This window comes from Arachis ipaensis, chromosome B05, assembly GCF_000816755.2.
Source record: "Arachis ipaensis cultivar K30076 chromosome B05, Araip1.1, whole genome shotgun sequence".
NCBI lineage: Eukaryota > Viridiplantae > Streptophyta > Magnoliopsida > Fabales > Fabaceae > Arachis > Arachis ipaensis.
This window is the reverse complement of record NC_029789.2, coordinates 55,557,986-55,569,773: the sequence shown is the minus strand read 5'-3', so window position 1 is coordinate 55,569,773 and position 11,788 is coordinate 55,557,986.

The window sequence follows — 11,788 nt, the reverse complement described above, 5'->3', positions numbered from 1 at the left end:
TGGAGAAGAACCAAAGTGAACCAATTGAACCGGTTTTGAGGTTAGCAAAAGTTGGACCAAAAGTTTGAGCCAAAGTTAGGGTCCAACTTTTCATAGCAGCCAGCACAATTTGCTAGTATGAACGTTGGTGCCAACGTTAGGGGTCTAACTTTGACCCTAACGTTGGCCTTGCCTTGTGTGCTAGTGGCGCCAACGTTAGCCACCAAGTTAGGGGGCTAACGTTGGCGCAAACTTTTGCCCCTCTTCCACATGAAAATCTACTCAATTAGCTTGCTTGTAGCTCAAGAAAGTGCATAATTCTAATGAAAACAAGAGAAAAAGACTAGCTAAAACAGGCTAGGATGACTTGTCATCAGTGTTCACACACCAAAGTAAGTTCAAAAGCCTACAAACATTCATGCATATTAACCATTCTTCAAGTGCTTGGGAAACAAGCAACTTCCACTACCGATGCAGAAAAATATTCAACTTTTTGGAAGGATTGTACATCACCAACAAGGAAAACACAAAAGCTAAGGAGGACCATAAAGGACTAAGCAAGGAGATGCCAAAAGGTCATATTGTTCCTCAACTGTTTATGCCTGGAAGTGCTAAATATGATGAAGTTGTCTATGTCTGCATTTTGTTGATTTACTATCTCCTATTATCCAATTAAGTGATCTAGCCAAAATGTTTGTTTCATTTTCATCCTACTTAAATATATGTCTTGTTTCCTTGCATAAATAAGAAAAAATGTTGAAACAGAAAGTGATTGTCCAGTATGGTAGGAGTAATAATAAAGTTCAGTGGTGGCAATTACTTGATTAGATGATAAGCTCAATAATAAAAATTGTAGGATAAAATGTCTCTTGCAGTGTGAACTTAGTTGCTGTTGTAAAGCCTTAAATTAATAAGTATCCCTGAAAAAAGAAGAAAAGTAAGAAGGAAAAGAAAGAAAAGCCAAGAATTGGCAACAAAAATGAAGGAAACAAGTAATAAGGCTAGACACCAATAGCTTGTACCTTAGGACATATGCCTGTGGTGTTTGTTGTACTAGGATCTGCTTGGACAATTAGGTTCTGAGGAGTCTTTTAAAACTTGGCAACTTGGATTAACTCCGAGATTACCAACCGAAAGTCCATTATCAAGAGCAACCTAGTTACAAAGCATTTAGCAACCCAAATAGGTGCTGGGCATCAATGTTCCTAAGAAGAATTGTGAGCCAAGTGTCTGTAGTGAAGAGGTGTTGAGAAAAATTGAGCCAAAAGGCTACTGCAACACTTGACACTGAGCTACCATTAAGAAATAAGTTTCTGAAGCGAAAGAAAGAAAGAAAAATCTAACAGGGAACAATAAAAGAATAAGGCATTATAGCAGCAACTCTAGTTAATCCTCAAAGAGACATTTCACATTTAGAAGCTAATAATAATTGAGCTGCATTCTGTCTGCATAAAATCCCATGAACCAAATTCAATTATCTGCTAAATAAGGACATATATGCTTCTCTGTTTCATTTCATTTCTTCTCATGTTTTAGTGCTTGCTTGGGGACAAGCAAGATTTAAGTTTGGTGTTGTGATGACAAGTCATCTTATGTTAGTTTCACAAGCATTTTCCATTTGTTTCATTAGGTTTTATGCAATTTCTTGATTATTGGGATTCAATCAAACATCATTTATTTTATACAAAATCATGAGATTTATGCAAGAATTTGTGATTAGAATGAATGATACAAATTCTTGTGATTTTGGTCGGACTTTGATTGCTTGTTTGGTTGATTTTAGGTGATAAAATAAAGAGAAAAAGGTTCAGTACAGAACAACCTTGCGTTCAAACAAAGAGTGCCACGCCCAGTAAGCCACGCGCACGCATGCAAGACGCTTACGCGTACGTGTCGAAGTTTTTGTCGCTCATTTTCAAAGAGAGCGCTACGTTCATCTACTTAGCGTTTTTGGGCAAGATTCAAAGTTGGAGGCAAAGTTTTACAAACAACGTGCACGCGTGCCTGACGTGCACGCGTCGATGGTGCATCTGAGATAAAACACGCGCACGCGTGGCTGGAGCTGAAGCCTGAATTGAGATTTTGCTACCCACGCGCACGCGTACATGACGTGCACGTGTGGGTAGCGCTCACTAAGCCAACGTAGCGCTCACTAAGTGAACGCCATTGAGGACGCGTACGCGTGAAAGGAGCGTGCAAGCTTTGGGAGCTGAGGATTGATAATGATATGTACGCGTACATGATGCGTACGCGTCGAATTTGCAAAAGGCGTAAAAGGACGCGCACGCATCAAAGACGCGCACGCGTGGGTAAGTGAACGCTGCGCTCACTTTGAGAACGCAACGTTCCCCTAGAAGCAGCAACCAAGTGACATTTTGATCCACTTCTTCAAGGGCCAAAAAGCCCACTCCAAGTACTGGAAGCCAAAATTGGAAAGTGTATAAATAGCTAGGAATTTGATTTCATTAGAGAGTTCTCTTTTAGTTTTCATTTGAGAATTGTAGAATTGAGATCAGATCTGAATTTTCCTTTCTGTTTTGCTTTCTCTTTTCTGCAACTTTTACTCTTCTGTTTTGGGTCTTGAACTCGGATTGAAGAATTCTACTGAATTTCTTCATCTGAGAGTCATCTTTTACTTTTCCTTTTATAGTTCTTAGAATTGAAGATCCGATCATAGTTCACTTATTGTTTTATTTTCTTCTGCAATTTCTTTTATGTTTTGTTAAGAGAGTAAATTGAGATCTAGATTCTCTTTCTGTTTTGTTATTCTATTGCAATTGTCAATTTCTCTTTTTGGATTTTAAAGTTGATTTAAGTTTTCATTCTGTTTTGACTCTTTTGCACTTTTACATTCCTGTTTTGGTACTGAGTTGATCTACTTTCTGAGTTTCTTCATCTGAGAGTTCTTAAATTCACTGCAATTTATATTTTCCAGTTCTGTTTCGACTCCCATTACCCAAATCCTTTTATTCTTCATGCAATTTAAGTTTCCTTGCAGTTTAGATTCAGCAATTTAAATTACTTGCACTTTAAGTTTCAGTTATTTACCTTTCTTGCAATTTAAGTTTCAGCTCTTTTAATTTCTTGCACTTTAAGTTTCTGCAATTTACTTCTTCTGTAATTTAAGATTCGGCCAATTTACTTTCTGCATTTTATTTTCATGCAATTTCAATTCTGTTAATCAAAATTTCACCAAATTCATCAAATATTCGCTTAACTAAATTCATCACCATACTAAAGTTGCTCAATCCATCAATCCTTGTGGGATCGACCTCACTCCTATGAGTTATTACTACTTGATGCGACCCGGTACACTTGCCAGTGAGTTTGTGTGGAATCATTTTTCCCTCATCAAGTTTTTGGCTCCATTGCTGGGGATTGATTTAGATTGATAATGATTAAGTAGGGTGATAATATAGATTAAGCATTTTTTTCTTTTTGTTTATGTTTAAGCTAACCTTAACTTCACTCTAGCAGTAGAGTGATTTGTTTTTAGTTTCTGGTTTGTTTGTGTTTTATGCCAGGGGAAGAAGAGGTGAATCCACCTCTTTTGATTCTGAGCCAGAGAGAACATTGTTGAGATTGAGAAGAGAGGCAAGAGGGAAGAGTGTTGTTGGAGAAGAAGATTCAAAAGAAGAAAACCAAGAGATGGAGTGGAATCCTCCTAATCCACCAGAAGAAGTGGCCAACAATGGCCTACCTCAGAGGAGAGTTCTAGATTGATACACCTTCCCCAATCCAAGGCACTGTGGGAGTAGCATTCTCATTCCCAATGTTCATGCAAACAATTTTGAGTTGAAGCCTCAACTTATCACCCTGGTACAGAATAATTGTTCCTATGGAGCAGGTCCACTTGAAGATCCAAACCAGCATTTATCCATCTTCCTAAGGATTTGTGAAATTGTCAAAACTAATGGTGTGCATCTAGACATTTACAAGCTGCTGCTATTTCCATTTTCCCTGAGAGACAAGTCTTCTCAATGGCTAGAGACATTCCCCAACGAGAGCATCAACAAATGGAAAGATTGACGAACGGATTTTTATCAGTAAAGAGTTCACAAATAAATTCTCGTTGCTAGTATAATTTCTAAACCAACAATAATCCTTTCATACAAAAATTTGTTTGTCACTAAAGTAAACCCAATAAAAATAATAACCGAAGTATTCAAACCTCAGGTCGTCTCTCAAGGAATTGCAGGGAGGTGTATTTATTATTAGTTATGGGGTTGTATCTTTTGGGGTTTTTGTAAAGGTTGAACAAGAAAAGTAAATTGCAAGAATAAAGCTAATAGCTAATAAAACTCTTGGCAAGGTATGAGAATTAGAAATCCTATCCTAGTTATCCTTATCAATTGTGACATCAATTGTTCATTGCTTCTACTTGGTAAACCTCTAACTATGAAGGTAAGTCAAGTAGATAAATCAATTTGATTCCTCAGGTCCTAGTCAACTCCTATGGAAAGACTAGAGTTATTGGAATTCAAATCAACTAGCAAACATAACAATTATCAATCAACAAGGGAGTTTAATAACTCAAGAGTCTCCAATTATTCAACCAAGGCTAAGAATATGAAAATCTAACTTAAATTAAAAGCATCAATAACATAAATTGAGGAAAGCAATCATAAATCTGAAATACCTCAAATTGTATTAAATAGAAAATCAAATATAACAAGAAAAGTCATAAACCAAATTAGGGAAATAAACAAATCAACAAGAGAAATAAGCAAACAAAAGTGCTAGAATGAATAAGAGTAGAAGAGAAACTAATTAAACTAAGATAGAATCTGAAATTAAGAAAAGCTAATCCTAAAATCCTAAAACCTAAGAGAGAAGAAAGAGCCTCTCCCTTTAGAAAACTACAACTAAAACCTAAAATTGTGAATAATGGAAAGTGTCTTGAGTTTCTTCTTGTCCTCTGGCTTTAGTCTGCGTTTCTGGGCCGAAAACTGGGTCCAAACTCAACCCGAAATTGCCCCCAATATTTCTGCGTTTTCTGCAGGTAGCGCATGTCACGCGTACGCGTTGCTCACCCGTATGCGTCGCTCACGCGTACGCGTCCCTGGTCATCTTCGCGTGTCATGCGTACGCATCAGGTACGCGCACACGTCGCTGTGCAAACTCGCTTTCACGCATACGCGTCAGGTATGCGCACGCGTCGCTATGAAAATCTCCAGATCACGCGCATGCGTGAGCTATGCGTGCGCGTCGATGCTCACTGGTTGTCTCCTTTATTTCTTGTGTTCCTTCCATTTTTGCAAGCTTCCTCTCCATCCTCTAAGCCATTCCTGCCCTATAAATCCTGAAAATACTTAACACACAGATCACGGCATCGAATGGTAATAAGAGAGGATTAAAATTAGTAATTTAAGGCCATAGAAGCATGTTTTCAATCAAAGCACAGAATTAGGAAAGAAATTGTAAAACATGCGAATTCAATGAATAAGTGTGAGTTTAGTGGATAAAATACACTCAATTAAGTACAAAATGTACCACGAAATAGTAGTGCATCAAATCTCCCCATACTTAAACATTAGCATGTCCTCATGCTAAGCTTAAGGAGATAGAACGAATGAATAGGAGAAAAGTAAGACTCATGCAATGCAACCTATGTATGTGAATGCAACTATATGCTAAGATGTTTCTATTCTACTTGGTTAAAAGTAAACAAGTTCTCCAAGACAAATATAAATCAAATTCCATTAATTCAAACTATACAATAAAAAGCAAGTAGACTTGTAAGAAGGTAGCTCATGAAAGCAGGGAATACAGAATCAAGCATTGAACCTCACTGGTAGTGTATATGCACTCTAATCTCTCAAGTGTTTAGGGTTGATCACTTTACTCTTCTCTAGTCATGCTTTCTAAAACTTTGTTCTTCATCTAACCAATCAACAATTATTTAATGTACTAATGCAAACATCATGAGGTCTTTTCATGGTTGTAATGGGGCTAAGGTAAGGATGAGGATATATGTATGGCCAAGTGAGCTATAGTATGAATCTTTGACTAACCTAAGCTTTCACCTAACACACACACACACACACATTCCCTATGCTTCTAATTCATGCATAGCTACCCATATTTATCACTTTTGCATTACATACTCATGTATCAAATTTTTCTTTAATTTTCGCACATATGCAGTGATCTCAAACTTAACATTGGGGTAACTTTGCCCCCCTATTTATTTAAGCTGTAAATTTTTTTTTTGAATCTGAAAAGCAAACATAACATATCAATGCATATGGATTTTTAATTTTGCTGGTCTCATATGAGTATGCACCCAAATTCCCAATATCTAAATAAAGTAGAAACTTGACATATTCCCTATTAACCTAGGTTTCCCACAGTTTTCCCACACTTAGTTGACACATAATATCTATCTTAAGCTAACCAAAGATTCAATGGGATAATTAATTGTTTTTCTGCTTAAGGCTAGTGATGTGGTAAAATATAGAACAAATGGGGATTAAAAGGCTCAAAGTGGCTAACAAAGGTGATTGAAAGGGTAGGTTATTTGGGATAAGTGAGCTAACAACAATTGATGGCCTCAATCATATGTATGCATGTAAATACACTAAACAATGGACATATAGAATGGAACAAAATATAGATTGTAATTATAGAGAAGGAAACACACAAGAAAAAATATTATGGTTAAATAATGTAACCATGTAATTAAGCTCAAAACTCACAGGTTGTGTGTTCTTAGCTATAAACTATGTTGCAAATACAATCTTCAAACAAGCTTAACACAAATTTTTAATTTAAATTAGTGAAATGCTATAAAAAGGGATCTTGAAAAGGAACTCATTATTTTAACCAAGCAGTGATAAAATATGCACAAAAATCAAACAAACATGCAATCAAACATGCAAATACAACAATAAACTACAAAGAAAATTAAACAATGATGTTGAAAAGAAGGTAACTAACCCCCGGAAGTCGGTATCGACCTCCCCACAGTTAAAGATTGCACCGTCCTCGGTGCATGCTAAGATGTGCAAGTGGATGGGTGGCTCCAACTGACGCATTTTCTGCCTCATCAACCTTGATGATCCTCTTCACCCGCTTTGTTAGCGGCTTGATGCTTGTAGATGGAGGCGCCTTAGCTGGAGTTCTCTTGGTTCCTCTCCTTGCTGGTGTCTTGTTAGTGGCCTTCTCTTTTCCTTTCTTGGTACCCATGTCTAAAGAAGAAGGAAAAGAAAGAATATTAAATATAGATAACTAGAGAACCAGAAGGAAGGAATTCCAAGGGATAATGAATGCCAAAGAGAAGATAATAGCTTAAATACATGGTAGCTACAACATGTAGGTAAGACAGTAATTAAGATCAAAGAGGCAATTCATAATAATTAGATGCAAGAGTGTTTATGGCATGCAGAAACAGGCATGAGAAGCATAGCTCAAGCATCAAGTATTAAATGTGCCAAATTAAAGAGCACTTGTAATGATGACAATGGTGAATGATAATCCCAAATACATGTGGATTACAAGTGTTGTAAAAAAGAGGCATATAAGTAAAAGAATAGAAGAAAATAGGATTCAAAATGCCATAAGAGCTTTTTCACAAACACTTGGTATGCAAGTTAAAATAGGAATGAAAATAATATAATCCAAATGTATATGGGAGCCAATAATTACATGTCAATTTTCAAATTACTCCTCATAAGATCCTTAAGGGCAAATTAATAAAATAACATCCAAACAAAGCTCCAACACCCATATAAAAATGCATGCAACAATTGAAAATAAAGAGTTCACAAATAAATTCTCGTTGCTAGTATAGTTTCTAAACAAACAATAATCCTTTCATACAAAAATTTGTTTGTCACTAAAGCAAACCTAATAAAAATAATAACCGAAGTATTCAAACCTCGGGTCGTCTCTCAAGGAATTGCAGGGAGGTGTATTTATTATTGGTTATGGGATTGTATCTTTTGGGGTTTTTGTAAAGGTTGAACAAGAAAAGTAAATTGCAAGAATAAAGCTAATAGCTAATAAAACTCTTGGCACAGTATGAGAATTAGAAGTCCTATCCTAGTTATCCTTGTCAATTGTGACATCAATTGTTCATTGCTTCTACTTGGTCAACCTCTAACTATGAAGGTATGTCAAGTAGATAAATCAATTTGATTCCTCAGGTCCTAGTCAACTCCTATGGAAAGACTAGAGTTACTGGAATTCAAATCAACTAGAAAACATAACAATTATCAACCAACAAGGGAGTTTGATAACTCAAGAGTCTACAATTACTTAACCAAGGCTAAGAATATGAAAATCTAACTTAAATTGAAAGCATCAATAACATAAATTGAGGAAAGCAATTATAAATCTAAAATACCTCAAAGTGTATTAAATAGAAAATCAAATATAACAAGAAAAGTCATAAACCAAATTGGGAAAATAAACAAATCAATAAGAGAAGTAAGCAAACTAAAGTGCTAGGATGAATAAGAGTAGAAGAGAAACTAATTAAACTAAGATAGAATCTGAAATTAAGAAATGCTAATCCTAAAATCCTAAAACCTAAGAGAGAGGAGAGAGCCTTTCCCTCTAGAAAACTACATCTAAAACCTAAAATTGTGAATAATGGAAAGTGTCTTGAGTCTCTGCTTGTCCCCTGGCTTTAGTCTGTGTTTCTGGGCCAAAAACTGGGTCCAAACTCAGCCCGAAATAGCCCCCTGCATTTTCTGCATTTTTTGCAGGTAGCGCATGTTGCGCTCATGCGTACGCGTCGTTGGTCATCTTCGTGTGTCATGCGTACGCGTCAGGTACGCGCACGCGTCATTGTGAAAATCTCCAGATCACGCGCACGCGTGAGCTATGCGTGCGCGTCGATGCTCGCTGGTTGTCTCCTTTATTTCTTGTGTTCCTTCCATTTTTGCAAGCTTCCTCTCCATCCTCTAAGCCATTCTTGCCCTATAACTTAACACACAGATGACGGCATCTAATGGTAATAAGAGAGGATTAAAATTAGTAATTTAAGGCCATAGAAGCAGGTTTTCAATCAAAGAACAGAATTAGGAAGGAAAATGTAAAACATGTGAATTCAATAAATAAGTGTGAGTTTAGTAGATAAAATCCACTCAATTAAGTACAAAATGTACCACAAAATAGTAGTGCATCAAAGATCTAGTGAGCAAATTTCTAGCCAAGTTCTATCCACCCCAAAGGATCATTAGACTGAAGACAGAGGTGCAAACATTCACTCAATTTGATGGAGAGTCACTGTATGATGCATGGGAGAGATACAAAGCCTTAATCAAAAAGTTCCCACAAAAAATATTCAATGAATGGGATAGACTTCAAAACTTCTATGAGGGATTGACACTGAGAGCTTAAGAAGCCCTTGATTATTCAGTAGGAGGTTTATTACAACTCATGAAGACAGCTGAGAAAGCTCAGAACCTCCTCAGTACAACTCTTGAAGATAGCTGAGGAACCCCAAAATCTGATAGATACTGTAACAAACAACCAATATTTCTATAGTCATCAAAGGCAATGCCAACTAGCTCAAAAGAAGGGTGTGTTGGAGCTGGAAGGTGTGGATACTATCCTAGCACAAAACAAGGTGATGCATCAACAGATCCAGCAGCAAATGGAGATGATGGCCAAGAGGATTGATGGTCTTCAAGTTACAGTAGTGAACACTACAAATCAACCACCAGCTGGGTGCAGGCAGAATGAAGAAATCTATGAAGAGCAACAGCAAGAGCAAGTCAATTATATGCACAACCAAGGTGTCAGTTAAAATGAATTTCATGGTGACACTTACAATCCTTCTTGGAGGAACCACCCCAATTTGAGGTGGGGAGATAACCAGAACTAGAATTCATGGCAAAGGAATTCAAACTCAACCAACTCCCGTACAAACCACCAAAACCATCAGCAAACTAATCAAAACTCATACATAAAACCACAAAACAATTACCCCAATTCTAACTTCTATCCACCCCACAACCCATCAACTAACCAAAATAATTTCCACCAACCATCCTCATCTCACACTTAACCAACAGCACCCCAAGAGTCCCAAAGGATCTCCAATCTGGAGATGATGATGGAAAAGATGATGAAATATCAATAGCTAGCCAATAAAAACCATAAAACTTCACTGAGAAACCTGGAGAGACAGATAGGTGATGAGCGGATAATTTATACGCTTTTTGGCATTGTTTTTAGTATGTTTTTAGTATATTTTTGTTAGTTTTTATTAGTTTTTAAATAAAAATTACAATTTTAGACTTTACTATGAGTTTGTGTGTTTTTCTGTGATTTCAAGTATTTTCTGGCTAAAATTGAGGAACTTGAGCAACAATCTGATTCAGAGGCTGAAAAAGGACTGCAGATGCTGTTGGATTCTGACCTCCCTGCACTCGAAGTGAATTTTCTGGAGCTACAGAAGCTCAATTGGCGCGCTCTCAATTTTGTTAGAAAGTAGACATCCTGGGCTTTTTAGAAATATATAATAGTCTATACTTTGCCTGAGATTTGATGGCCCAAACCGACGTTCCAAGTCAGCATAGAAATTCTGGCGTCAAAACGCTAGAACTGGCATAAAAGCTGGAGTTAAATGCCCAAACTGGCACAAAAGCTGGCATTTAACTCCAAGAAAAGCCTCTACACGTGAAAGTTTCAATGCTCAGCCAAAGCACACACCAAGTGGGCCCGGAAGTAGATTCTGCGTCATTTACTCATTTCTGTAAACCCTAGGTTACTAGTTTTCTACAAATAGGACCTTTTGCTATTGTATTAGATATACTTTTACACACTTGATCATTGATGCACGGAAATTTGTCTCTCAACAATTTTCCTTCGATAAGTATACCGAATTGTCGTCAAGTAAAAACTCACAATAGAGTGAGGTCGAATCCCACAGGGATTGATTGGTCAAGCAACTTTAATTAGAGGAATGTTCTAGTTGAGCGAAGTAGAATTTTGGTTTGAGAGTTGCTGGAAATTAAATGGCGGGAAAGTAAATAGCAGAAAATATAAATGCTGAAAGTAAAGAGCTGAAAATAAATGACGGAAAGTAAATTGCAAAATCTTAAATGGGAATGAGGAAGATGCTCATAAAAGTAAATTGCAGAAATTAAAAAGAATGGGTAAGATCAGAATGGGGAATTCATTGGGTTTAGGAGATGTTGCATTCTCCGGATCAAGTTCATTTTCATCTCTTCCTCAATCAATGCGTTCATTGATCTCTTGGCAATCTTAAGTGATCGAATTACAATTCCTTGTAATTCAGTCTCTCAAATCTTGATCAATAGCCAATTCCTTGGTCAATTGCTCATGAGAAGATATGAAGTATGGTCACTGATTATACCACATGCATTCCCAAATCAAGTGTTGGTAGAATTATAGTCACCATATCCTTCCAACCCCAATTTGGTCCAACATGAGAAAGCATTTCTAGCATGATCTCTTCATTCCTCTTCCAAGGTTCAGAAGAGATCCAAGTATGAATAGCTTCTTTTCCAAGATAACTACCCAATTGGATGAAGATTGAAAGCTTTCTAGTAAAATCAAGAGAAAAGATAGAAGAAGAATAATGAAAACTAATATTGATCCATCAAATTACAGCAGAGCTCCCTAACCCAATGAAGGGGGTTTAGTTGTTCATAGCTCTGGAAAGGGAAAACAAAGATGGAAGATACATTCTGAAAAATAAACTAGAAGGGCAGAGAAAGTAAAATACAAAGAGTAGTTCTCAAATTTCCAACTCCCAAAAAGCTTCCTCTAATTCAAAACTACCCCTATATATACTACTCTTCTGATCTTCTAGTTAATTCTTCAAGTCTTG